At 36.4% G+C, this 27,639-nt stretch overlaps 1 long non-coding RNA gene and 1 pseudogene across 4 annotated transcripts in view; one reads left to right on the top strand and one right to left on the bottom strand.

The window, feature by feature from the left end:
* Window positions 1-27,639, bottom strand: part of LOC116550964 — a 198,327-nt gene that overhangs the window by 103,337 nt on the left and 67,351 nt on the right. The window lies entirely within an intron of this gene.
* On the top strand, window positions 7,237-9,169 carry LOC116550963 (annotated as a pseudogene).

Genomic DNA, 27,639 nt, shown 5'->3' on the forward strand with positions numbered 1-27,639 from the left:
AAATGTGTTGAAGGAATGCAACACCTTCTTTGATGGTTAAGATGGTCTTACCTCAGCACAATGGAAATAAATAAAATAGAAAATCTCTCCCTGGTTAGTGACAAGGTCACTAACAGTTCAGTTGTTTAGCTAGGGAATGTAGATTTACTTATTTTTCTCCATCTGGTAGGTTTTGTATTTCAAAATGAAGCTCTACCTATTGTAATCTTCTAGAGCCTTTTGTCTTGGATGGCTACAGAGCTTATCAGGACCTATTTGTGCATTTATTTCCCTCTCTTGTTATATTTTGAGATGAAATATATAAGAAAGGACTGTCAGGGAGGCGTTTACATCCCCTCTGGGTAAAAAGTAAAAGACCATTGAAAAGCTAACGGCCACAGGAAATATCAAAATAAATTCTTAAGGTAGGAGCAGTAAGCGGCTTAATGGCCTTGCTTTGGGGGAGACAATTAACATTACTTTAATTTATAGGAAGTATTATCATGAAGTTATGAGCTCCATCTCTGAGCCCTACTTGCCAAAGCCTGCTTCCTCAGGCAGTGTTTTCTTGATAGTGTTATTTACTTGATAGTTTTCCAATGCTCAAGTATTACACAGTATCATTATTCCTGTGTCAGGGAGCGTGGAGAAAAGTACACTAGGGTATGTCATCTAAAATCCCATTACTTAATCATTAGTGAGAATATTGGGCAAAGCAAGTGTAGGAGGCTGAATCGTTGCTCCCCAAAGACAGCAGATTTGAATCCATGGAACTTCGTAAACGTCACCTTATTTGGGAAAAGGGTCTTTGTACATGTGACTAAATCAAGGATTTTAAAATAGGGAGATTATTCCTGGATTGTGTGGGTGGGCCCCTAAATGCAATCACAAGTGTCCTTATAAGAGAAAGAGGGAGATGTAACCCATGAAAAGGAAAAGATACTTGGAAGAGACCAAAAAGAGATTTGAAGATGCTGGCCTTGATGACTGGAGTGAAGTAACCATAAGCGAGGACTGCTGGCAACCACCAGAAGCTGGAAGAGGCAAGGGATGAATTCTCCCCTAGCACCTCCAGAGGAAGTATGGCCCTGCAGACATACCTTGATGTTAGTCCATTGATACTGATTTCTGACTGACCTCCAAAACCAGGAGAGAATTAATTTCTGTTGGTTTATACCACCAAGTTGGTGGTTAATTTGTTATAGCAACCACAGGAAACTAATACAGCAAATAAACTATTTCCAGTATTAAACAAGAGGATCATGATACCTATTCTTGGCATTTACTAGTGAACCATAGGAAAAAGCAGATTATTAGCAGTAAGTTTAATACAAATACATATAAACATCTATATCCCTTAAAACTTATGTGTACTGTTCTTTTCTTATACATGTGTTGCATATGTTCAATCACCAATTTTTTTTAAAACAGGAAATACCCTTCAATAAAATAATGAATTTATGAATTTAACAGTTAAGTATATGCTATTTTTATCCCTCAGATGTTTTAAATTTCCACGTAATAAGATCATCCTCTTTCATCCCCACTCGGAATGTAGCTGTTATGAGCTAAAGAGCATTATACAACTTTAAATTTTTCTTGCAAAGCAAAAACATTCTGATTTTGGCTTTATTAAAAGCAGAAAGTTCTTTGAAGACCTGTAAATATATGCTTTGCCACTCCCTGAAAGAAAAGTGATTTTTTGTATCATGATTTATTTGTTTCTACATTCCCTCATCAGCAGTTTATCGAATATGTTCTAGGTACCTGGTAAATCTTCTAGGCTCTGGGAAAAATGAGATACAACACCTGTTCTCAAGGAGTTAAGAGTTTAGTGTTGTCTTTTGGTATATGTGTAAATGAATACATCCCTATGAAATGTGATAAACTACTATGTATACAAGTGGTGTTGAAGCAGCAATTACAAACAAATTATTTCAGAACCAAATGATCTGGAAATTCAAGACGTTTGGCTACTTTGCCTAGCAGTCTCAGCAATCAAGTTCTGTATATATGAGCTTGAGAATAATTAAATTGTGCCTAGGCATTTGCAGTAGGAGAAGAATTTAACACTACATTGGATTTTTTTGTATTCCTTATTCTTGTGGCCAAATATTTAGGACATTCACAGGGAAAATTATATTCAAGGTTAGAGTAGACAAGATTCAATATCTTCAGATTCTGGATTATAGAATTAATAAATTATAGCCATTTTCCTCTTGGCTTCAAAAGCAACTACTTGTACAGTAAAGGTTGCTTAATTAAAATTTATCCAACTGAAACACCCATTTATCTGAAACAAATGTTTGTGCAATTGACATCAACCAACTCTTCACATGAGTAGTTAAGAATAAACAATGGAATGATGCCCAATGAATATCAATTAAAACAAATTGCTCCTAGTAAACTTTGCACAGGCTCATGTTCACATGCACCTGTGTGAGCCCACACCCCCACCCTTGGAACTTTATTATTGTAACTTGTCTTCTTTAAAAGGTCAATTAGCCTTGACAGCATCTTAAAGACTGTGTCTTCATTTTATCCTTGAAGCCTCAATTTTAATCACTGATAAGGCACAAGTTTCAGGTAGGACCAGCTATGTAATGGAAGACAGCCTGAGTGCTTAGAATAAGGGCCCAGTGCAAAATGAAAATGCACGACCTCTTGTTCCAAATGATTAAGAATTTTAAGACAGCAATACAATAGCAGAGCATTAAGCCAAATGTGGACCTTTGTGAGAGCACAGCCCTGTGCAACAAGACAGGTTACATGAAGCTGGCCCTGGTTTCAGATATTCCTTATCAACACTTCCCATTTAAATTTTTCCAAAGACTCTACTGCAGATGTATTTAAATTTTTCCAAAGACTCTACTGCAGAAAGGAAAACAACCTGCCTAAAAGTCACATTATGATCACATCTTCTTTGTACAGGCTTATATTAACTATAAAGGCATTGTTAGGTACCCATTAAAACTTCATTTCCATCAAAATGTGGCATGGTTACTTGTCTTTGCTTTTCTCTATTCTAATCAGCCTTACTCACATAACTTATGAGACAGAGAAAATGCTATGTGTTTGTTCCCCCAACCATGTTTGTTAGCCTCCTGGGCATATTCCCAGTCCTCCTGCATTCAGTTGGGTCTCTGTGATCAGTTCACGCCAAACATAGGGCCTGACTCAAAATTTCTGCTTTGAGATCCAAGTCCTCCTTTCATTAGGCTTTCCTTACTCTTTCTTTGTCTCCCTTCACCCCTTTACCTATGTGGCTGGAAGCAAGGAACTCTGAAACGGGGAGCCTTCCAAAGGAAGAGCTCAAATCCCTGGGTCATTTTTAGAGGAAAGCCATTCAGGAATGTTGCTTGATCCCCATTTGAGTGCTAAATAAAATTAAGCTTTATTACATTAAGCTACTTACATTACTCTAATACTCTATGTTAGAGGGTATGATAATCTGAGGCAGGGGGATAGGGCCCAGAGGGGTATTGAGATTGTTGAGCAATTCTGATACATATGAACATTAGGCCAGCTTTTGAGAAACTACTGAAGTCATCAGATCAAAAGACTATAAAATAATGTGCTAGCCAATAGCTATGAGGTTATCTTGTGGGGATATTTATATTCTCATAATAGCATGCATTAATAATTTTCAAAGCACTCTTTCCTATGTATTTCTAGAGGATTCTGGAACATGGTGAAGACTTCAACATCACTAACAATGAATAATTTGGAATAGAATGACCAATAGCAACAATGATACTTGCTGAACATAGCCTTGAATCTCATAAATTGTCACCTGTCTGCCTGTTGGAATCACAGACCTCAAAATCTCAAATTACCCAGGAAGAATTTGACAGAAACCCTGGAATCTGGGCTGAGTCTAAGACTCTGGGAACATTGATCTTAGGAAACTCAGAGCCTGGTGTTATTGGGAGGGATGAGGGGAGATGCCCAAAGTTGCTCAGAATCATGGCAAGTGTTCTTTTCCCTTTGGCTGCAGAATGTCAGCATTTATGGGAAGAAGTCGATCAAGTACTTACAGGATCTGCTTAATCAGGCATAATTGTCACTATGTGACTGGCAGTTATTGGAAGATCCTGTGTAAGACAGTGCCAGAACCAGTATGCAAAGAACTACTTACATTATAGATAGCAAAAGGAAAAGTAACTTTTTCCTCAGTACAGGAAATCAACATGATGCATTAAAAGACCATAAAATTTGGCATGTGAGGGATTGGGGATCAGATTTAGTTTCAAAACTTATTTCCTTCAGTTTCTTAAGCATCTAAGATCCAGTTATTTCAAATGTAAAGGGGATGTTAATGTCTACATTGTAGGGTTGTTGGGAAGCTTAAACAAGTAAAGCAGCTAGCATGCTTTCTGCAAGATTTTACCTCTTCCAAGCTCATTATTTGTATCATATAATATTATTATTAATACCATTCAGATTTAAGCATGAAGAAGTGCTTCCATCAGGCACTTTCAAATTTGTACCATAATGAATCCCACTAAGCATTGTTTCTGCCTTCTGTAAAATTTAGAAATTATTTTGCCTAGTCTTTTTCAAGGCACACAGTGTCAGGCATTTATCATCATCTATTCTCCACATATACAGACATATACTCATATTCCAAACATAGCTTCAATTGTCAAAACACTCATAAGTTGTAGGAAATAATTTATTAATTATTTATAAAATATTGAACTATCATATTCACACCAAGGGACTTTAATGAGAAAAATTACTTCTCATCCTGAATATTAAAAAGAACTCTCGAGATTCTGATTTATATAGATTTTTCTGGACTGTCCTTTTTATACTACCTACCTTTAGAAATGTTTTATTTACTGTGCTGTTAGAGGTCTAGGATAGTTTTCCTCTGAAAAAAAGCCAAAATTCTTCAAATATGAATGAAAGACATAATTTAAGGATTATTTGTATGTGTATTTCTGAGACATGAATTAGATATCACATAAATTACTATTAACAAAAATCTATCTTTTCTTCAATAATTTCAAAGCCGCCTCCCATTTTAATGTATACAGCAGTGTTGATATAGAAAATAATTTAATTATCTAATAAATTTGTTATTTTAGCTGAATTAAAAGCATTTTGAATCTTGAAATATCCTACACCACATAAGATCTCAGATTAAACTCTATGGCAATATCTAAAAGATCAAAATATATCCTTCCACAGAAGAGAAACAGGATACAAAATTTACAGTTGTTTAATTAGCATAAAGATAGCTATTTCTCCATTGTTTGCTTTGTCAATCAGGAAGTTTAATAAACTGACTTAACATTTGTTGATTTTATTATGAGCTTTCAATGGGTAATGTGTCTATTGCCCTACCTGCATAATTATAGCAACTATTAATTGATGTCTTTCTAAATAAATAAAACTCTGTTAGACACTTGAAATAAAGAAACATAAAATACATAGTCTTTTCTGTCAATAAATTTGCAATCGCTCTGGAGAGGCAGTACCAATATCAAAGACTATGATAGCAAACCAATCCCATCACAGCATATGCATCACAATAGAGCAAAATACCAGCTGAAGAGCTCAGTGAAGGGAGACGTCCCTACAGGCTGTGAGACTGGCATATTTGCTTTCTAAACTGAGATATTCTGGTTTTCAAAGTATACAGTTGTTTGTGTGTGTACTCTATTTTTTCACTGTATTGTTTTAAGGAGTGGAAGACCACAAAGACCTAGTACAGATAAAATTATATACTAGGTAAGCTACTTGTGAAGTAGAACTTCTTAGCTATATACCATATGATTTTTAAGAGGAATTGTCAATTAAAAACAAATTGACACTAATACATCAAATTGAGCTTCAGTTTACTACAGTACAACAAATGATTCATTTATACATTCTTTTTTCATTGGGTGTTGTGAAAAATGGTTTTCATTTCAGTGATTAAAAGGAAATCTTTGGCACAATTTTTCCATAAGCTTATTTTTTTAGAGATATTTAGAGCCGAAAAACATGATCCCAGACCTATAAGAATTTATCATCTAGCTGGGAAGGCAGCACTCAGTATGTAATATAGTAATACAAAGCGGTCAAATGTTAAAGACTAAATGAGCCACAGGTGTCTCAGTAAGGATACTATTCCCCAAACAAAAGGAGCCAATTTTATTTTAACCATGAGTCTACGAATATAAGAATAATGCTAACATATCTCTTTTTGGTTTCAAATTTCCATTATCCGAAATAATAAAAGACAGGTAGAAGAGAAGTCCTGGAAGAAAATGCCTCCTAAATATGCATTGCTAGAATGTCATAAATAACTTTTTTAACAAAATTATATACTAAGTACTAAACTTGGAGCCTGATGGTTATTTCTTCAAGAGGGAGATTACCATATTCATGGAATCATAGGTGTCAAAGATGAAGGGGACCTGGAGAGGGTCTATTCCAAAATCACCACATTGTAGGAGAGATTTGAGATAGTGGAGGGGTAAAGATATCTATCTATCCATGATCACACCAATTTGCAAGTAAGAAGAATTCAGATTTTTACTGAGATCTGGAATTAAGCCTATGCTTCTTTCTTCACATCATGCTGCTTAACTATAAGTAAAGCACAGGGCACTGGGCAAAGCTAGATATTTAGCAAAATGTTGCTAACTGAAGTTAGATCTTATAAAGAAAAAGCAACCTCTCTCATTCTTACAAATTCTCTGAAATTTACGTTTCCTAAACAACATACAGTCCATAGGTAGGAAAAAGGTAGATATACAGTAGTCTACATATCATTAACCTTAAGGAACAGCAAATAAGTCAGCAGTATAACGTTTGTCCCATAGAATCATTGTGAGAGCACTATGCAAGAAGAAGAGAATTTACCAATCAAAGGAGCCTTTACAAATCGTTCTCATGACATCCATACGAAATAAAGGATCTTCATCAGCCAACTTAAAGAAAAATCATACCTCCTATAAGGTGTCTTGAACACCATCAAAGCCTTGTGAAACAACATTTTGATTAGCAAAGTGATAATGAATCACAATTTTGGCACAGGGTTTTGCTACAGTTTTACTTAAATCAAGACCAATTGGTTGAAAAGAAGAGCTATACCAAGAAGAAAGATTCATTTCATGAGCTGCATTTTGATGAGGCTTCTTGATCCTAGAATTTAAGTTCCATACTTTCCCCAGGACTCATCATTGCCTGATGATAATTACAAAGGTATGGTAATGGAGGGCTTTAAATCAAACATGCATGGTAGATCTGCTGTCACTGCAAGAACCATCTCATTGCAAGCTGGCAGGGAAGGATGTGCTTGCCTTTCAACTGGCAGAGCCATCTTCTTGGCTGGCATAGAAACTAGCTCTGCCTTAAATCTTCCTGATTTAAATTACTGTTAGAGTAATTTGGCTAATTGAAAATGTCTGTCTTTGGAGAAATTTTTCATAATGTTAGTGTCATTTTCATGGTGCTGAGGAAAATCTTCAGGGCAGCAGTGCTGCCTGGCTGCCTACAAAGCCCCCATTGATCAACAGTACCATCCAAAAACTCCACTTAGGCAAGGGGTCATCCAGGGACATGCCAATGACCCTCTCTTGCCAAATGGTATACATGAGCAAAGTATCTCTGAGAGAATGCGAAGCATCCAGTAAGGCAGACCATGTAGACAGGGTATTCCCAGCCCATCCCGAACAGCTCCAGTTATTTCGAGAACTAGTGTGGAACTGGAGCAGTCTTAAAGGACAATTGGCCATCTTTAATTTTAAACATAAATTTGTGTGACAGGCCACCTGAACGAAATATGCAGGGGGAAAAAAACAAGTCAAAGTAGACATAGCTTTACAATTGAGCCAGAAACCACAGTTAGGACACCGTGTCTTAAAAGTTGTATAAAGGTGTTGCTGGGAGTTGCTTGGAGGTTGGTGGTGCGGGGCTGAAGGGTAGCAGTTGTAGTGATCATGTCTCGCAAACAAACTTACTATTCGAACAAATACAACAAGCAGTTTGAGTATCGGCATGTCATGCTGCCCAAAGACACAGCCAAGCTTGTTCCTAAAACCATTTGATGTCTGAATTTGAATCTGGTGTTCAGCAGAGTCAGGGATGTGTCCATTATATGATCCAGGAACCAGAACCTCACATCTTACTGTTCTTGGACCCACTACCCAAGAAGTCAAAGAAATGAAGCTGGCAAGCCACTTTTTAGCCCCAAGTTTTACATAGCTGTCCTTACTTCCTAGCATCTTTCTGATAACATTATTATGTTGCCTTCATGTTGCCCACTTTGATATTTAAAAGATGTTCAATACACTGTTTGAATGTGATGATAACTGCTTTGCTTCTTGAGTAGAGCCACCACTATCATAGCCCAGACAGAGAAGTGCTCTGTAAACCCACAGTCTCAGTTAAGTAGGACCCCAGAAGCTATTGGGTGCTTTGTATCCAGAATATACTTGGAAGATGGAGGAAGCATCTGAGATTAAGACCATGGCTGTTACAGGGATCGTGTAAACTTGCTGTTTTTGTTTTTTCCTGCTGCGTGTTGTATATTTGGTGACTTGTGGATTTATATTTCAATGTTCTGGAAATTTTCCATTTTATTCAAGAAATCTGTTTATATTAAAAGCCTTGATTAAAGAGGAAGTTTTTAAAATAAAAAAAAAGTTGTTTAAAAACTTTTTAAATAAAATCACAATGAATTCAGTGTTGCTTTTCCGTGTTTTTATTTCCTAATTATTTCATCGCCTTTTAAATCTCTGAATCTCTGAGTTAATTTTCCTTAACCTTTAAAGCACTAATCTGCTAAAAGAAAATGAGCAAATCTTTAATTATTGTCCTGAAATGGGAGGTTAAATTATATATGACCTACTCAAATAAAATTCTACCACAATGCATCAGTAAATTCAACAAAACAAACTGATATCATTAGTAGGAAAAAGAAATCAGTCTCTGAGAAGGCAAATCCTTTTTGTTTTGTTCTTCCTGTTCTGGCCCATCTTGACCTCTTTGGGCCTCCAGTTCTCCCTTGTCCTGAGATTCTGAGTCCCTTATCTAATTTGGATCTCATAACACTTGCTGGTCTTACCAATCCTCCAGCCATCCAATGACTCACTCTTTTCTCTGCTTTACTTCTCCTGAACACTGTCTGGCTTCAAACTTGTCCTTCTCCCTTGTGCGGTTTACTGCTTCAAAGTCTCCTCAACTGCCAAAAACTAGCATTTATAAACATTCATAAACACAGAAAGATTTCAGTTATAATAATCAATCCAGGACCACCCAAAATGAAGACTTAACTTTGGGATCTGATATTACACCAGATGTGCTGTCTTCAAAGCTCATTTCTAAAGGATCGGGAATACGCATTGGTGAGCACTCTCTATTATATATTCTAGGTTGAGCCCTTCTATTTAAAACTACTACCCAGCTTGGAGAGCTATCTTCCACAGTTTATTTGTAAGTCAATTCTTTGGAATGCCTTTTCTAGTGGAAACTGTCATCTATAGATTGGTTTAAGTCCCAGGCCAACTCCAAATATATATCTAGCCCACAAAGTGCACGAAGAATAGTACTGAACTAAAAGAAATTGGAAGTCTCATATAGATAAAGTTGAAAAGAAGCATAAAGATTATATAACCTAACTCTTTTAATGGTATAGATGAGAAAATGGAGATATTAGAAAGCTAACTCTTCCATTCTAATGCAGCATCTGAGAGGCAGAACTAGGAGTTCTCTTTATTGCCAAGACTGGGCATTATCTCAATTGACCCCCATGACAATCTTGAATGATTAGCATTATTATTCACATGGGGAAAGCAAAGTCAAGAGAGTCCAAATAAGTTGGTCAAGGTCATACAGCTAGTACCAGTAGCGTGGTAAAGTGGAATGTAATCTCAGTTTTCTCAGACTTTATTCATACTTCAGTCTACTGCCCTTCATAGATCTAGTTATTATTTGTCACCACTGTTTCATTGAGAATCTGTCTAGAGCCATGACTAATATGTCTAGGATTACATTTCTTCATTATATAATGGGAGAAAGGTCACTCTCCTCACCCACATGTCCAAATCACTAGTGATAGCCCTATGATCTAGAATAGAGGCCAATAAGAAAATTTATGAATAATAAATAGAGCAGTTAAACTGAACCCTGGGAGAATGCAACTTTCTTTACTTCATGTCCCGTTCCAGCTACAGGTCTATATTATCTCTCCTTCCCTTTCCAGCTACTTTCTCTTTCTTAACCTTCCATTTATATAGCAACTTACTATAGTCAGGATTCTGTCCCCATCATTCCACCAAAATTCATCTATATATATCTCAGTGACTTTTTAGTAGATAATTCAAATCAGTATTTTTGAATCAATTTTCTGATCTGTGTAGGCAGCATTTGATAGCTTTAATTATTCTATTCCTAAAACTCTTTCTTCTTTTGCTTTTTATAAGCCCATTCATCTCAGTACCATTCCTTATCTGCCTTATTGATAAGCTCTTGCTCCTCTTCCTGGTCTTAAATGTTTGTGTTTTCTAGAATCTGGTCTTGATCTTCTTTTCTCTAAAAACCAGTGTTTTTCAACTTTTCCCGAACATTGGAATCTGTAAGGCAGTATACAAATTATAATAGGAAACCCTATGAAGGGCAGAGTACAGACCTCCATAAATCCACTCCTCCATTAAAAAAAAAAAGAGAGAGAGAGAATACTACTAAAAATGGGGAAAAAAATAAACTTTGGAATCTGTAAGGCAGTATACAAATTATAATAGGAACCCCTATGAATGGCAGAGTACAGACCTCCATAAATCCACTCCTCCATAAAAAAAAGAGAGAGACTACTACTAAAAATGGGGAAAAAATAAACTTTGTCAGAACTCTAGCAATTAAGCAAAGGCTTGCAAAAATCTGAGGAACATTTATTCCAGAAAATCAACTGGCCCTTGGTAAAAACAGCAAGCTTTGTGGCATTTCAATCTTCCCTATCCCCTCCCTATGTCCATGGTAGCCTTCCAATCAAAAGCTACACAAACTGCAAACTCTAGAAGCCCAGGAGCCACTGGAAGGAAGTGAATGGGTTTGGAGTTCCTGGAAAATTCCATCCCTAGAGAACTGTCACTATTCACCTCACTAGCACTTTCATTCTCAGGGCTTGTTTTTATCTGATGTGACTGATAGTTGACTCAAATCTAAGGCAGGAGCTCATTTGGTATGAACAGCCCTGTCCTTAAGAAATTTGTTGAAATCAGTCAGTGCCAATTATTCAATTGTGCAGCTGAGGCAGTGACACAAGTTGGGATAAGTGAGAGACTTAGCAAAAAGTTTAAAAGAAAACATTGGGGGATGGGATTTTCATATGGAACATTGAAAATATCTAACATATTCCTGGAACTCTAGAAGACCATATGCACTTGCAGGGAGGTGCACATGTGCAGGAAAGACCTGGGAGGCCTGAATCACCTGTGGATAACTCTGAGGCTTTGCACAAGCAGGAAATGAAGGCTAAAGTAGAGTTTTTAAACTACCTGCTGGAATCTCTGAGTTAATTTTCATTAACCTTTAAAGCACTAATCTGCTAAAAGAAAATGAGCACATCTTTAATTATTGTCCTGAAATGGGAGGTTAAAATATTCCCCTCAAACACATGCACTCAAAGCCCTTCAGCAAAATGACATCAACTTACTGGTTCAACACATTCAAAGAAATCTATGTGAAGTCATTAGCTGACCACTAAGCTAACTGAACAGAGATATTGAGGGGTATACATGACAGAAAATCAGGCTTCTCACTATTAATTCAGGAAACTCAATAAACAACCTCGCATCTATGGCAACAAACTAACAACACCCACAGCTAATACTGTAATTAATCATAAAAAAAAGAATGCTTCTCCTCTAACATCAGAAACAAGACAAGGATGTTTCTTATTCCTATTTTAATTCAACATTGAAGCCAGATTTGAAGCCATATATTGCATAACACTACTTATATGAATTGTCCGTATGAACTTAGTATGCTAAAAAACACTGAATTGGACACCTTAAAAGGATGAATTTTATATTATGCAAATTATACCTCAATAAACTTGGTATCAAATATATTGATATATGGACTCTATCTCCATATACTCCCATTTAATGCTTGCAAGATGTGACCTGCATCTTGAGAATATTTAAAGCATTTCAAATGATTCTGTTGAAGAGTCAACATTGAGACCCACTGGTCTATGTCACCTCTTTGGAAGAGTGATTCTAAATCTTGGGGTGCCACTGGAACCATTCAAGGAGTTTTTGAAAGGTCAGTGTTTTTTACAAGGAACTTAAACAAATATATAAGAAAAAAAAAACTCCATTAAAAAGTGGCAAAGAACATGAATAGACACTTTTTAAAAGAAGATATACATGCAGCCAACAAATATGTGAAGAAAAGCCCAGCACCACTGATCATTAGAAATATGAAAATCAAAACCGCAATGAGATGACATCTCACACCAGTCAGAATGACTAATATCAATATTCAAAAAATAACAGATGCTAGAGAAGTTGTGCAGAAAAAGGAACGCTTAGTCACTATTAGTGGGAGTGTAAAATTAGGTCAACCATTGTGAAAGACACTGCAGCGATGATTCCTCAAAGACCTACAGTCAGAAATGCCATTTGACCCAGCAATCCCACCACCGGGTATATACCAAAAGAAAAATAAATCATTCTGTTATAAAGACACATGTACACATATGTTCACTGCAGCACTATTCACAATAGCAAAGATGTGGAGTCAATCCAAATGTCCACCAATAATAGACTGGATAAAGAATATGTGGTACATATATATTATGCAATACTATGCGGCCATAAAAAGAACAAGACCATGTCCTTTGCAGGAACATGAATGGAGGCGGAGACCATTATCCTTAGCAAACTAATGTAGGAACAGAAAACCAAACACAGTATATTCTCACCTACAAGTGGGAGCTAAAGGATGAGAACACATGGACACACAGAGGGAAACAACACACACTTGGGCCTATTGTCGGGTGAAGGGTGGAGGAGGGATAGGATCAGGAAAAATTACTAATGGATACTAGGTTTAATACCTGGGTAATGAAATAATTCAAACCCCATGACACACATTAACCTATGTAACAAACCTGCACATCCTATACATGTACCCCTAAACTTAAAATGAAAGTTAAAAAAAAAAAAGAAATGTCAGTGCTTGGTTCCTGCCCCTAGAGATTCTGCTTTAATTGGCATGGAATGCCGCATAGGCAATACAATTTAAAAAATATTTTTTAAAAAGCGGTTTCTTATGTATACCAAAGTTGAGGTACACTGATCTATCGTCCTATCCACTCTAAATTTTCAGTTCAGCCCTTCTACCTAATGACTTACTTTGAATGTTCCACATGAATCTCAAACCCAGTCTGTTCAAAATGAAACTCATCTTCTTTCTAAAATCTTATTCTCTACAATGCTCAATCATCTAGATTTCAAATTATAAATCCAAATATGAACATTGTCTTTTTCCTCTCCTTCATACTTCACAATCACTCAGTTCCAGCAATATTGCTGTCAAAACCTAACCATCAAATTTACCTATTTCCTTTAATCCCCACTGCCTCTTCTTCAGTATATGTGTGTACTTATCTCCTTTCATAGAATCATTATCAATTCTCACTACACTCCATAACTCTATACTTCATCCCTTCCAATGCACTCACAAGACTGCTCAGCAGAGCATTCGAAATTGCAAATCTGATTACACTGCTCCCCAGTTTAAAATCTTTCCTTAGCTCTCAAGTGATTTCTGAATGAAATTCACTTACACTGATTTTTAATTATCTGTTCCTACCTAATTCTCCAGCCTTATCATTCATTTCACCACGCCTCTCTCCTTACCCTATCCTGTGGTGATGGAAGACTGCTTTCAATTTTTCTAATGTGCTTTACTCTCATAACTTTCAGGCTGATCCACCACCCACCTCCCCATATCTAGACCCACCTCCGTCACTGAAACTCATACTCACTCTTCAATACTTAGCTCAGAAAAAACATCCTGGTGATTTCCAGTATGAATTAAATTCCCTGCTGTGTGTTCTCATATATCCTGGGCATTCTTCTACTACAGAAATTATCACTCTTGCAAAATTGTCTGTTTAATCTCTCTGTTAAACTGATGGCTCTCTAGGGCAGAAATTGTAACCTCAGCACTGAGTAGAGAAACAACATATAGTAAATGCTTAATAAACTAAAATATACAGTAAAGGAACAGTTGATTTGTTTTTTTCCAGATTGTATATTGTAGCATTAGAATATACTCATCTTTTATTGCTAATTTTTAAGAATTATAAAACAGAATATATATTGCAGAAATGCGTACACACACACACACACACACACACACACACACACACATCCTGTATTTCTATGTATATCTGTATGTGGGCATACATATGAAATACAGACACCCAAGTACACACTATGTATATGCATATATAGGGAAGAACCTATATAGAAATATAAAAATATGAATAATGGCTCTCTAGATTCTTCTTTTCTTGTTTAGGCTTTTCTGTGCTTTTCTGTGTGAACATGTATTATTTCACAATGAAAATAATTTTTAAAAGATAAACTTGTCTAATTTTTCCCTACTGATTTTACCTGCTACAGTTTTTCTTCTAAATGAGCCAAACAAAGCAGAATGTACTCATGCTTTTCCCTGTATGTCTGTCCTGAAAACTAATTTGTACTGACATAGAAAAAATGTTTGAATTTCTCACATTTTGAGTCATTATGATCACCATTAACAAATTATAATTAACTGCCTTCATGTATCTTAATATAGGAGAATAAAATGTTTAGGTGAACCAAAAGAGAAAACCTTACATAGTTATTTCTTAAGCAACACAACGTATGAGAAAATCACATTTAATTAAACTAAAAAGACTATACATTGATTTAAATATGTATTTGAGAATAAACATTGCACTTTGATTTAAACATTGTTTACTTAAAAACTTATATCATGTATTCAGAGTAGCAAAGGTTGGCTGGGAAAAAATGTTCCTTATCAAAGCAGTTAAAATTATGCTGTGGATAATATAAGGTTCAGGTACCATTTTAGAGTGACATGCATTCTTAGTTGGTAAACTACTTCCCTGATTATGCCATTAATCTGACAGAAGCATATGGGCATTAAGTTTGAATGTTATGAAACTGCCTTTGCAAAAATCATAACTGAGGAAATTATGACAGTGAAAGAGATCAGACCTAACCAACTCCAACTTGCTTTCAACCTTTAAGCTGTCCTTGTTCATTCCTGGGCATATGCCTAAATAACCTGGGGAATAAATTTCTGGCTTGACTCTGAAACAATATCGATAATAACCCTTTCCCGAAAAGACCCCCTTCTTTCCTAGGGACCACTTTGCCTTTGTAAGACTAACATTGGCTACAAGATTAGAAATTATCGTTTAGTGGTCATGCAACCTCCAGCTGCAAGAGTCCGAACCTCCCCAAATTGCTCTTGGGAATAACATCACTGTTGTAAAGCATAAGATCAATGCTTGAGATCTTTTGCAGACTCTGCATTCTGATGCAGCAGATGACACAACCCAGAAGGGTAATCTGGCTCAACTAGTTCTGCCACCCCATCTAGGAACAGAAGTCAGCAAGCAGAGCTCCCTTTGACCCCCTATTATTTCATCTCCAACCCAACCAATCAGCACTCCCCACTTCCTGAGCCCCTACCCACCAAATTATCCTTAAAACCTTCGGTATCCAAGTTTTCAGGGAGACCGATTTGAGTAATAATAAAACTCCAGTCTCCTACACAGCTGCCTCTGTGTGAATTACTTTTTCTTAATTGCAAGTGCCCTGTTTTGATAAATGTGCTCTGTCTAGGTGCTGGGCAAGGTGAGCCTGTTGGGTGATTACAGTTATAAACTGTGTTATATTTCCGTTGAAAAGTCTTTCATGTTTACAAATTCTAGAAAGCACTATAAAACTCTTGATTCGCTTTCCTTTCATAAAACCATAATTTCTAAACAATTTTAGATTGTTAAATTCAGAAATTTAACAGTTTCTGCCTCACCACTGTCACATACTCACAGCACAATTCTAGTTACTCTTCATCCTTGCCAACACTTGGTGATATCAGTCTCTTTCATTTACTGATTCTGGTCAGTGTGTAGTGACAATTCATTATCATTTTTTATTTGCATTTTTCTGAATCACATCAGCTTTACCTTCTATAAATAGAATTCTAATTTTCTGATAGAACTTCTCCTTGTAATCATAGAGAATAAGCCCATCTCTTCTTCCTTCAGTGAGAGATTTTAGCAGTTACAGTTCATGTTTGACTACGCACATCTGCTGTCATATTCAGTAGATTTTCTATCGGAAGATTGTCTCTGGAAATTTATACATATATATATGTATATATATGTATATATACACATATACACACACGTGTATATATATACACACATATGTATATGAAAAATAGAGAAAAATGAAATAAAATTTTAAGAAGTGTGTAATAAGAAAAAAAGCACAGAGGTTTTCATTCAAGATGGCTTACCAACTACCCTTGAGTTTAGCTTCCTTCCTTGCTTCCTCGAATCCCTTTTCTAATGACACAGAAAGTAAAGTGACAAAAAATAAATCCATAAAAGCACTTGAAAGCCAGGTGGTATACTACCACAAACCAGAAAAGCAAAGAATTCCTGGAAGATATTATAAAGCAAGTGGGAACAGATTGACAATGAAACCTAACATAGCTGCAGAACTCTAAGTCCTTACAGACAACGAAGAGCTCAAAATAGATTTTATTTATAGTTTTTTAAGCACCAAATCACACAAAGAACAAAAGGCACAGGGACCGGGAGATGGAATAGGTCACAGGGAGCTGTTCAGGTAATTAATTAAAGAATGATAGTAACTGTACTACGAACCATCTCCATCCTCAAATTAGTGAAACTCACATTTGTACCCAAGATCAATGTTTCAAGTTCAGCATTGAAGAATGAGAATTACATGCCCAGACTGAAATTCTGAACTGAAGAAATTGAGCAATACCTCCAGAGCATGGTATACATTATAAAGGAAATTTATCTGATTATTCAACTCTCTCTTCAACTAGGAAGTGAGTAAAAGAGGAGGAATGGATATTATGAGCCCATTTTAAAAAGTAAGGCCCTTGCAAGACCTAAGACTTGTAGAGAAAATAAAGTATTAAAGCTCCTTATGGGCTTCTCCATTGGTGATAGGACCTGTCCACATGCATTGAGTGACTACATAATTTCTTGTCCAAATCACAACACTTCTGAGCATGACCAAGAACACTTAATAAATGTGCTTGGGTAAAAGGCATAAATGAAGACTCATGAAGTGATCGTGGCATATGGTCACTCCTCCACACAAATGGGTAGAGACAGTGCAATCATATGGACTCATGTTTGATGACTGGGTCAACTATGCTGGCTTGCTGATCAACCAGACAGTATAAAGATTCTAATTTTTTTTAAAAAAGAAATAAAAGTAACAAGACAACATTTTCTGATAACCAGAGAAAACTGGAATGGATCTGGGTATTGGATTATATTAAATAATTACTGCTAGTTTTGTGGCATACGGTACTTTACAATTATGTTTTTTAAGTCTTTACTTGTTCTATTAGCATGAGCATTAGCTACAAATTGAATTATGTGTGTCTAGGATTTGTTTTAAAACCCTTTATTCTAGTGGGATGTTGGAATAGGAGGAGAAGGGGAAGGTGGTTAACATGTTGACAATATATTGGTACTGGTTGAAGCAAATGAGTACATGGAAGCTTATTATTATCTCTATTTTTTACATGCTTAAAAATTTTGTACATGCTTGAAAATTTTCATAATACAATTTTTAAGTGACAATATAAGGGGTTTTCCAACTTAGAAAAACAACATATGAATGAAAATGATAATCAATCTGGGAAGGCAGAATAAGTAAGAAATGATTTAGAGATCCCAGGAAGCTAAATCCTAAGGTAGGAGTAAGTAAATCTGAAGAAAAAAAAATTCGATTTGCTTCATATTCTCTCGAAAATCTCATGAATCCAGGGTAAACTATTAACATGTAGAAGTACAAGTGAATGTGAACTAAGGATAAGAGGGCTTATTGAAAGTTTATATGAGAAGCAATTAGACTTCAAGATTTCCTCTTCCATGCTGCTCAGCCAAAGATCTGGCAGAATACCAGAGATTTAGAATGTGGAACCTAGTACAGAGCTACTCAGGATTAAGAGATATCAATACCAGATTTCGAACCAGGTATTCTATATTGAAAACAGGGGAATGAAGTAAAGTCTATACATTTATATTGAAATCCCCAGTCCTCTTTTTCCCTCCTAGCTCCAGGGATGCTGGTGGACAGATTTATACCATCCGAGCAGAAGGGAATTCTTATCTGGAGAATCTGAACCATTTACAAGAAAAAGATCTAAACCTATTGATTTTGAATCCCCTATGAGACCACCTAATAAAAACACTTTATGGTTAAACCTATAATCAACAAGTTACACATACACACAAACATTCTAATCAGCTTTTTAGAGACTAATCCTCATACATAAGCATACATCCAAAAATCACAAGATACCTGAGAAAAGTCCCTAACATTAAAAACAAACCCAAACAAGCCAACAGAAATATGAAACTTGAAGAAAAGGAAATCTATTCAAGGAGATGGGAGGAAATCATTATGAATATTCTCAGAGAAAAAAAGGTATGTTTATTTCATCCATGGAACAAGAACTGCCACGTCTACCGAAAAAGCAACAATGACAACAAAAAACCCCATAAGACAAAAAGAGACTGTTGAAATTTAAAATATTAAAGTAGAAATCTAAAATAAAGTAAAAACACTAAAAGAAGATACTCTAAAACTAAATATAAAATGGAAAAGATAGGAAAATTATAGCACCAGTATAGGAGGTACAATATTCACAAAATAGGAGTCACCAAAAGGCTAACAAAGAAAAAAAATAAGTTAAAATTCATTTTCTGTAAATTTTCCTGAATTGAAGGGTCATTAAATTTGAAAGACTCATTGAGTGGCCAGTGCAATGGATACACATTAAGTGTCACTGCAAACTTCTAAAATGCTAGAAACAAAGAAAGATTCTACAAGAGTTTTTTTTTTTTAAAAAAAAAAAAGACATAAAATATCAGAATAAAAATGCTTTAACTTTCTCTGCAGAAGCACTAGCTACAAGAGACAAAATAAAAAATGCCTTTAAAATTCTGTGGGGAAGTTATTTTCAAACTAGATTTTTATATCTATCCACACTATCAAAGTAAAAATAAAATGAAGTAAAATAAAGACATTTTTGTATATAAAAATGAAATTTAAAAACCCATTTTTAGATACATGTGCTATTGAAAAATTTACCTCCAATGTACCCATCTCAAGAAATCGCTGTAGGACATGCTCCATCAAAATGAAGATGTAAAACCAAAAAAGAGGAATATTTGGGATCAGTTCAAAGTGAAAGGTGGAAAGAGTCCAGGAAAACAACTCCAAAACTGCTATGGAGAAAACCCAGTCAAGATTGGAACTAGCCAAAATGCTAAAGGAGAGATATGGTCAAGTAGACAAATCTCATATTCTGTATCAGCAAATAAAATCACAAAACAAGTATGAGCTTCAGGAATTTTTTTAATTCAGGAAAAAGTAGAAAAAAGAGAAAAAGTAATCTGACATGAAGTAGACAACACCAATATCCCACTCTCTTTTCCCTCCCAAAAATTCCAGATCCCCATATCCATGCAATTAGACAAAGCCATGTGACTAGTTTGAGTCAATTAACTGTGAGCAAAAATAACAAATGATCACTTCTGGTCTTAAACAATGAAAAGCCAGTGGATTTTTCCCTCCCTTCTCTGTCTCCTTTCCCTTCGAAATCATTATTGAGTGGGTCCAGCCAGAAGATCAGAACATTCTAGATAGCTGTGTCATGTATGAAGGACAAATGCCCTGGTGAGTCATTTCAACCTGGAGCTGACTTTGCATGACTGAAAGCCAATGAAATTCTGGTGTTGTCCCTTACTACGGTATGGATTAATTTATTCTGGCTTATGCTATATTTTCCATAGTTCTATGTAAAAACATTCACATATTCATAATAATATAAACAATAAATTATTGTTCTATCCAGAATTGATACTGTGAAAACAGGAAATATGTTGTGTGAGAGTGGCGCATATAAAAGTGGGATGGGAGAGGGGAATAACCATGTGTGTTGGTGTGTGAGGATGCTGGGTGTCAAAGGGAGCAAAATCCTGCTCTTCTGCAGTGAAGTCAGTAACAGTGTCTAAATTTCAAAGAAATGGTAATAGGAGAATGTCTTGTCCACAGCTTTGGGTCCTACTTTCTATATTGACACAAAGGTAAAACCCCTCTTGACAAGCACCTATAAGGCAGATCAGTTGAGAACATACATTGTGTTTCACTTTCGAGTGTGACTATGAAAGTTCAGGTCTTTGATAGTGGTCAAAGGTCCTTTAGGTAATCGTTCTTGCCAGACTTCCTCGCTTCATAGTGGTAAAGAGGATGAAGAGGCAGTGAGAGGATCTTCCTGGCAGCCAGGTATGTATTTCTTTACCAAACCCACTTACTGTAATTAATTCAAGGAAAAGTACTCCTGTGACAGGAGCTGAGACAATAAAATCCTCTCCTGTAGAGTTTCAAACTGAGAGGGAGAGACCCTTGGTTTAGTATGCTCTATTTTCTTGAAATAAGGTAGGGATCTCAAGGCTTGTGAAGTGGCTCTCTTCCCCATGGTGTTGACTGAGTGATAAAAACCAGCTTGCAACATGAGAAGAAAACCTATGTACAGAAAGATAATGTTTGGGGTCCTTATAACTTCCCAGTTCCCAGTCCTATGTGTGAAGCACCCCTTTTATGTGTCAACTAACTCAGTTTCTTTTCATGCTTAGAGCCAGAGAGTTCTGACTATTAAGAGTATGCTTATCAACGGGGACACAAAAGGCAGCTGAACTCTTTCCTTTGCACCTAAAAATATACACTTCTTAGGTAGTTAAGAGGGAAAGGCCTCAACTAGAATCTCTCCTTGCTGGCACGCTGATATTTATTTGACAGCCATACAGGTATTAGAATAGGCCTCTGACCCATCTTTAAAAGACACAGAAAACTGTGTCCAGGAAGCACCGTGGAATTAAGAGAAGAATGAATCTCCTGAACTGAATGATTTCACCGCAGTGTCTTCTGCCTTACCACTGTCACATACTCATAGTACAAGGTTTTAAAGGACGTGAGAAAAACACAACCCCTCTCTCTAACATTTATTTTTTATTAGAGAAGACTGACATTAATTATCTGTTTCCCTATCTCTAGACACCTCTGGAATCCTTTTGCTGATGTGTCAGTCCAGGTTTATAATATCCCACTCCTGGAAGACAGAAGAAAGTCAAATGCATTATACCACCACGAAGGCATAAGTTAATAAAGAAAAATGATTAATCGATATTTGTGAGCCATACATTGAGGCAAAGAGAGTCTGCATTATCTCCAGAGTGTAAACCACTTTGTTGAGAGAGCACTTCTGAATCCACTCCGTCATTCTTGATTTAGCAAATGTGAGCTTTTCTTCTTTTTCAGTTAATAGCCAAAATAATTAGCGCAGAGTTTACGTGTACTGGGAAAGTGCTGTGTTGAGAGAAAAAGAGAAATTGTACAAACCCTGTGGCCAAGCAGGTTGCTGCCAGAAATAGAACTGTGAACATCAGTCTGATTGGAAATGCTGCTGTGTAAAGGTGACTGAAACTCAGAAATCAGCTCATCATTTCCCATATTCACACCCTATGCAAGGTTCTCAGAGTGTCTCATCAGAAGTGAGGACAATAGAGTCAGCTTTTGGTTAAAAATCTCAGATGAAAGAAATGAGTTATTCACACTAGCATTAAGGAATACATTAAAACAAAAATGATTTAAAGTGTTTCCTTTGACACTGTCCATTCTCAATTCATACCAAAGTAAACTATTAATATTTTAAGCTTGTTGTATCTTGGTTTGTATTTTAGAATGGAAAGGAGCCCATCAGATCACATAGCTCCTTATGCTTGTTTTAAATGGCAGAGGAAGAGTACCCGCAGAAAGGTTAAGTGCCTAGTTCAGCATCAGCAGCTGGTGAAGAGCAGAAGAGTATCAAAGCCAGGCCTCCTGGCTCCTCATTAGTGTTCTTTCCACCACACCGTGCTTCAGGGAAAGTCTGTGAGAGTCCCAGTATGATAATGGGGATAATGTCACACGTGAGAAGACCGGTAGTCTCCAAGGAATATCAGCTTCCCACTTGTGAGAGGGCAATTTTTCTCTTCCCAAGAGGGAGTCACAGCCTTCATTCTGAAAGCTATTTAAAAGGTGCAAATGTGTGAGATTAGAGCAAACTGCTAAAGCAAGTGTATTGCCTAAGCAGTAAAACGTAATGTCACAAGGAAAATCAGGTGATTTCATGTGCAAATTTTACCCTCTGAAGTCTAAATATCTCTATCATTCTTAAAGGAAAAAAAAAAAAAAATAGGGCTTCTTGTCACCACAATTGAACTGCAGCTCCATTACTGGATCAATACTCCTGCTAGCAATATCCCTCTGGAGTAGCCTTGCTACACAAATTAAAACAGTTTTGGGCGGGGGGGAGGAGTAATTCTGGGAAACTTAGGGAAAATGACCTCAAAACAGAATTGTTTAATAGACAAATCGGAGGCTGGGAGGGTGGGGGTGTGGTTGAAGGGGGTGGAATGGGTTACATTCTAATGAACTTTTTAATAAAAGAAGGACGTAGACATTGTAGCTTCCCAGAGGATAAAATGATCAAATGGATCTTTTCCCCAAATAAATACTGTGATGCTACACTTTCATGGTCAATAGTGCTCCATTTGGAGGTACCCCACGTCTCAAAAACCAATTTGGCTTATCTGTTTTCTCCGTCTTACATATATCTCAAAAGCTGTAACAGATTCAGGGAAATAGATGACCTAGTCACAAATGCTCACTTCTCTAGGGACTTGCCTTTAAATTGACCTTGAGCTTCACAAACCAAAAAGAACATTTGTGTACCTCAGGACAGTATTAAATCTGAAAAAAAATTAAATAAAAAATGAGGGATAGGCACATAGTCAAAGCAAATAAATACTCATTTAGACAGCCAAGCCAATAGATAAGAATGCAGAAGCCCTATTAGCTGCTGATTCCTTATGGGGTATAAGCAGTTACAGGAAATGTCTGTTGAGATTAATGTCACACAATCATCAGTCTTTTACGAGAAATTTTAAAATGTGAAGCTGTTCAACTTTTTATGTGGCTTTGTGTTTCTGCTCTTTGAATTTGGAAGATTTTGTTGATATTGGGGAGAAAAAAGTAACAACCTGGGGTTCAGTCAAGTAGTATATGAGTCAAGGAACATTTTATTATTTACTACGAATTTTAATGTACTCAGATGTCACCTTTCTGCTAAGTCCTTGTTCCCTTGTTCTCCGAAGAAGAAACACACACAACTGTGTGGTAATGTTAGTGGGATTATGGGGTACCAACGAATAAACTGAAACTAAGGTATGTGTGACTTATGACATAAATAAAAGCTGTTGCTATCATGAGAGGGAAATTCTCACAATTAATACTCACTGGCTTGTGACGGGTGTGGCTGTTTTTAAATCTCCAACTGGCACCTAGGTATGGGGGCTATTTTAAAAAATTAGGGATGGAAGAGGTAAAGAAAAATCAAGGCTAAAGGTTGATTTTGCTACTCAATCAGAAATAAACATAACCAAATTTTTTAAGGTAAAAAGAAGATATAATAATTACAGCTTAGGGACTTACCTACTACTTTCTTAGTGCTGTAGATAGTGAGGCAAGTTAAAATAGCTATGCATTTTTAAATACTTTTCCCATAGAGAGATGCAATCCAGAATTCCTCCCTGAATCTGGGTTGGTTCTCTAATGGCTTTGATGAGCTGAACAGGGCAAAACTGTCTCTGTGTTAGTTTCTGGACCTAGCACCTAAAAATCTGGCAGCATCTATTTCTCTTTTCTTAAAACATTCTTTCTCAGAGTCTTGAACCTCTACATAAGAAATGTGATTATCTTGAGAAAGCCTGCTGGAAAGGTCACAAATAGAACCTCTGGTCAATCTTTTTAGCCTTCCAGTCATATCTACATATGCCAGATATGTGGGTAACGCCATCTAGACCTCCCAACTAGTTCGTTTGCTAGCCAAATACTACCAGTGACCAACTGATGAAGCAGAAGAATGAAGGAGAATTGCCCTTTTGAGATCTGCCTACATTCCTGACCCAGAAAATTGTTAGACATCATAAAATATCTGTTATTTGAAGGCACTGAATTCTGGAGTGCACAACCAGAAAACATAATAGACAAGCTCTTTACATTTATTAACCTATTTAATCCTCCTAACAGCCTTATCACATAGGTAATACTATTTTTCCCATTGTAGAGATAAACTAGAAGAAACAGAAGGTCAACAAGATTAAATAACTTGCCTCCAACAACATTGCCAGTAAAGGACAGAGCAAGGATCCAAGCTTAGGCACTCTGATGCCAGAATCTATACTCTTAGCCATATTTTCTCCATCAATTCTGAAATAAATAAAATCACCAATCTATAAATATTCATGGAGTGCTTGAAATATCGTAAAGCACTGATAGTTGTAATGTGGTAGAGGAGTCATGACCACAGATATTCTTATAGCAATCATATCTAACAAAAAAAGAGGGATTCCCTGGACCTTAATTCAAAATAAACTACTGTATCTTCCTTAACTTATCATACCTCCTCTCCAGTTTTCTCTATTTCATCATTCCAATTATTTCCTCTAACACTTAACCCTATGTGAAATCACTTTGTTTGTTTGTTTGTTTGTTTATTTGAGAAGGAGTCTCGCTCTGTCACCAGGCTGGAGTGCAGTGGCGCGATCTCGGCTCACTGCAACCTCCACCTCCTGGGTTTAAGCGATTCTCCTGCCTCAGCCTCCTGAGTAGCTGGGACTACAGGTGTGTGCCACTAAGCCGAGCTAATTTTTGTGTTTTTTTGATAGAGACGAGGTTTCACTATGTTGGCCAGGATGGTCTTGATTTCTTAACTTTATGATCATCCTGCCTTGGCCTCCCAAAGTGCTGGGATTACAGGTATGAGTCACTGTGCCCGGCCTGTTCATTTATTATTTAGTTCCTTATTGCCTTTCTTCCTCTTTGGAATGTAAGTTCAGTTGAGCTAGTGTGAAATGGTTTGAACACACTTGTATACTCTTGTATACTTAGCTTTACTTTATTTAATAAAAATTGTTAACCAAATGTTGCTGATATCTCATCATATCCTCTTTAGGCAACACCGCTAGCTTTAAAATGCTAAAGCTAACATTCAGGCTGAATATTTAAATGTTGAGGCAAAGAGCGCAGAAGAGATCTCCAGACCATTTCTCCCCTTTCCAGAGAATACATGCCATTTTAGCTAGAACAGATGTCCTTAACTTGAGCTCAGTGGATGAGATTCATATGGCCTACTGGCTGTTTAAAATTGCACCCAAATCATAGGTGTGTAGATTTGTGTACTTATATAAAGAAGGACCATAACTTCTCTAATATCATCAAAATAAATCTCAAATCAAAAAATAGTTATTTTTTTAAAAAAGATTGTTTCTTAAACTTTCTCACTGTCATCTCCCAATAAATAAATTTTTTATAAAAATTCAATATGTGAGCTCTCACATACTCAAGAAAAATGGAAACAAAATTTCATAAAATAATATTTCCTCTGATTATATCACTTCACTTTAATATTCTCTATTATATTTTATTCTACTTCATATTTGAAATGCTGATTTTGACCCACAAAGCTGATTTCACACTCACTAGTGAAAGGCACTGTTAAAGAAATAATTGAAACACATTTTTTTTTTTACCCAATTCTAGCACACTTACAGATAAGATTTTAAAGTCAGTTGAGAGAAGGTATGTCATCTTGGCAGATAGGTGGAGACGTATTTTAGGAGACATATTTTAGGGCAGATGTGAGCTTGTGAACTTTCCAATCATACTCCATGGCAGTCAGTGGCCTACCCTTCTGAGTAAGTCCCGCTTTTAGAACACAAATAAAAGTATAATATGAAATAGGCTTTGTGAGTATGGATATGCATATCCATTTGGGCACCTGTCGGCTTCAGCAGGGGCACAGTGAGGAGGGGGAAAAATATGATAGTTTGATGTTTCACAAAGGAAGTTCTTTGAGAGCACATCCCGTGGTGAATCTACAAATTACCTACAGAACTTCACACAGCATCCCGTGGGTACATTGAATGGGGCAGCAGCAAGTACAGGGAAAAGATCACTGTACTATGAATCAAAAGAAATGGGTTGGAGTCCCAGTTCCACTACTTGAGCAAGTTACACAAACTCTCTGAGCTTCTACTCCTTATTCTCTAAAATGATATAGATAAAGGAACTTTATCCGCCTAACAGGTTATGGTGAAGAACAAATAAAACAATGACCACATAGACCTAGGGACTTTCTATTGTTTTCCCCTTAAACTAGATTTCACTGGTTGAGTAGAATTCAATTAATCTAGCAGTTATTGACAAACAATCCATGTTCATTCAATAAATGTCTCTTTTTCAGACAAATAATTATACAACCTTCATAATCTGAATTTCAATCATTTTACTTACTGACTTCCACCTCTTATCCTTACAGTTCATCCAGTCCATCTTCTGAAGAGAGGAAGGACTTTAATTTCTTCAAAATCTTACTAGCAACTAGCTCCACCTTGGGATGGGGAAGTGAAGTTGCTTAGTGATATGGAATGAAGGCAGTGTAGAAGAGAATTAATAACAGAGAGGCAGCTTTGGTCGGGTGAAAAAAATCTGGCCTGCGAGTCACAAAACAAAACAAAACAAAACACTGTTTAAACCTCAGATCCTTATTTCACTACCTACGTGTAATGGGCTTCATTGGGTCCCACAGAATTCATATGTTGAAGTCTGTGCCTCTTGCACCTCAGAATGTGACTTTATGTAAAGATAAGGTTTTTTAAATGATAACTGAGTTAACATGAGGCCACCAGGATGGGTTCTAATCCAATACGAGTAATGTCCTTATAAGAAGAAATTAGGACACAAATATGTCCAGAGGGAAGATCATGTGAGAAGACAGCCATCTACAAGACAAGAAGAGAAGCTTCTGAATGGAATCAACTCTGGCAACACCTTGATCTTGAACCTCTAGCCTGCAGAACTGTGAGAAAATTAATTTCTGCTGTTTAGATCAACTAGTCTGTGGTACATTGTTAACAGCACTCTAAGCAAATGTATTATGTAACCTTAGGTATGTTATTAGAATTAACTTTGAGAAACGGTTCTTCACAAATGGGGCATTTCTTTTGTCTTTATTGTCTCAAGATAGAAAGAAGAGGAGTTTGCCATAAGCAAGTAGGATAAAGTGATTATAGATTTTTTGAAATATAAGCTGTATACCCGCACCAAGAAAATGAGTAACATCTTCATGAAACTTGTTTAAATTCTCCTGTTTATAAAATCTTGTTTGGAAATCTTTCTTGTTATCTCCGTTTCATACGTATATCTTCTTGAACAAGGGAAAACCTTGGGACTTCAAAATTGTGGTAAAAGT

The sequence above is a fragment of the Sapajus apella genome, unplaced genomic scaffold (assembly GCF_009761245.1).
Source record: "Sapajus apella isolate SASKATOON/1434 unplaced genomic scaffold, GSC_monkey_1.0 scaffold8, whole genome shotgun sequence".
NCBI classification, from domain to species: Eukaryota; Metazoa; Chordata; class Mammalia; order Primates; family Cebidae; genus Sapajus; species Sapajus apella.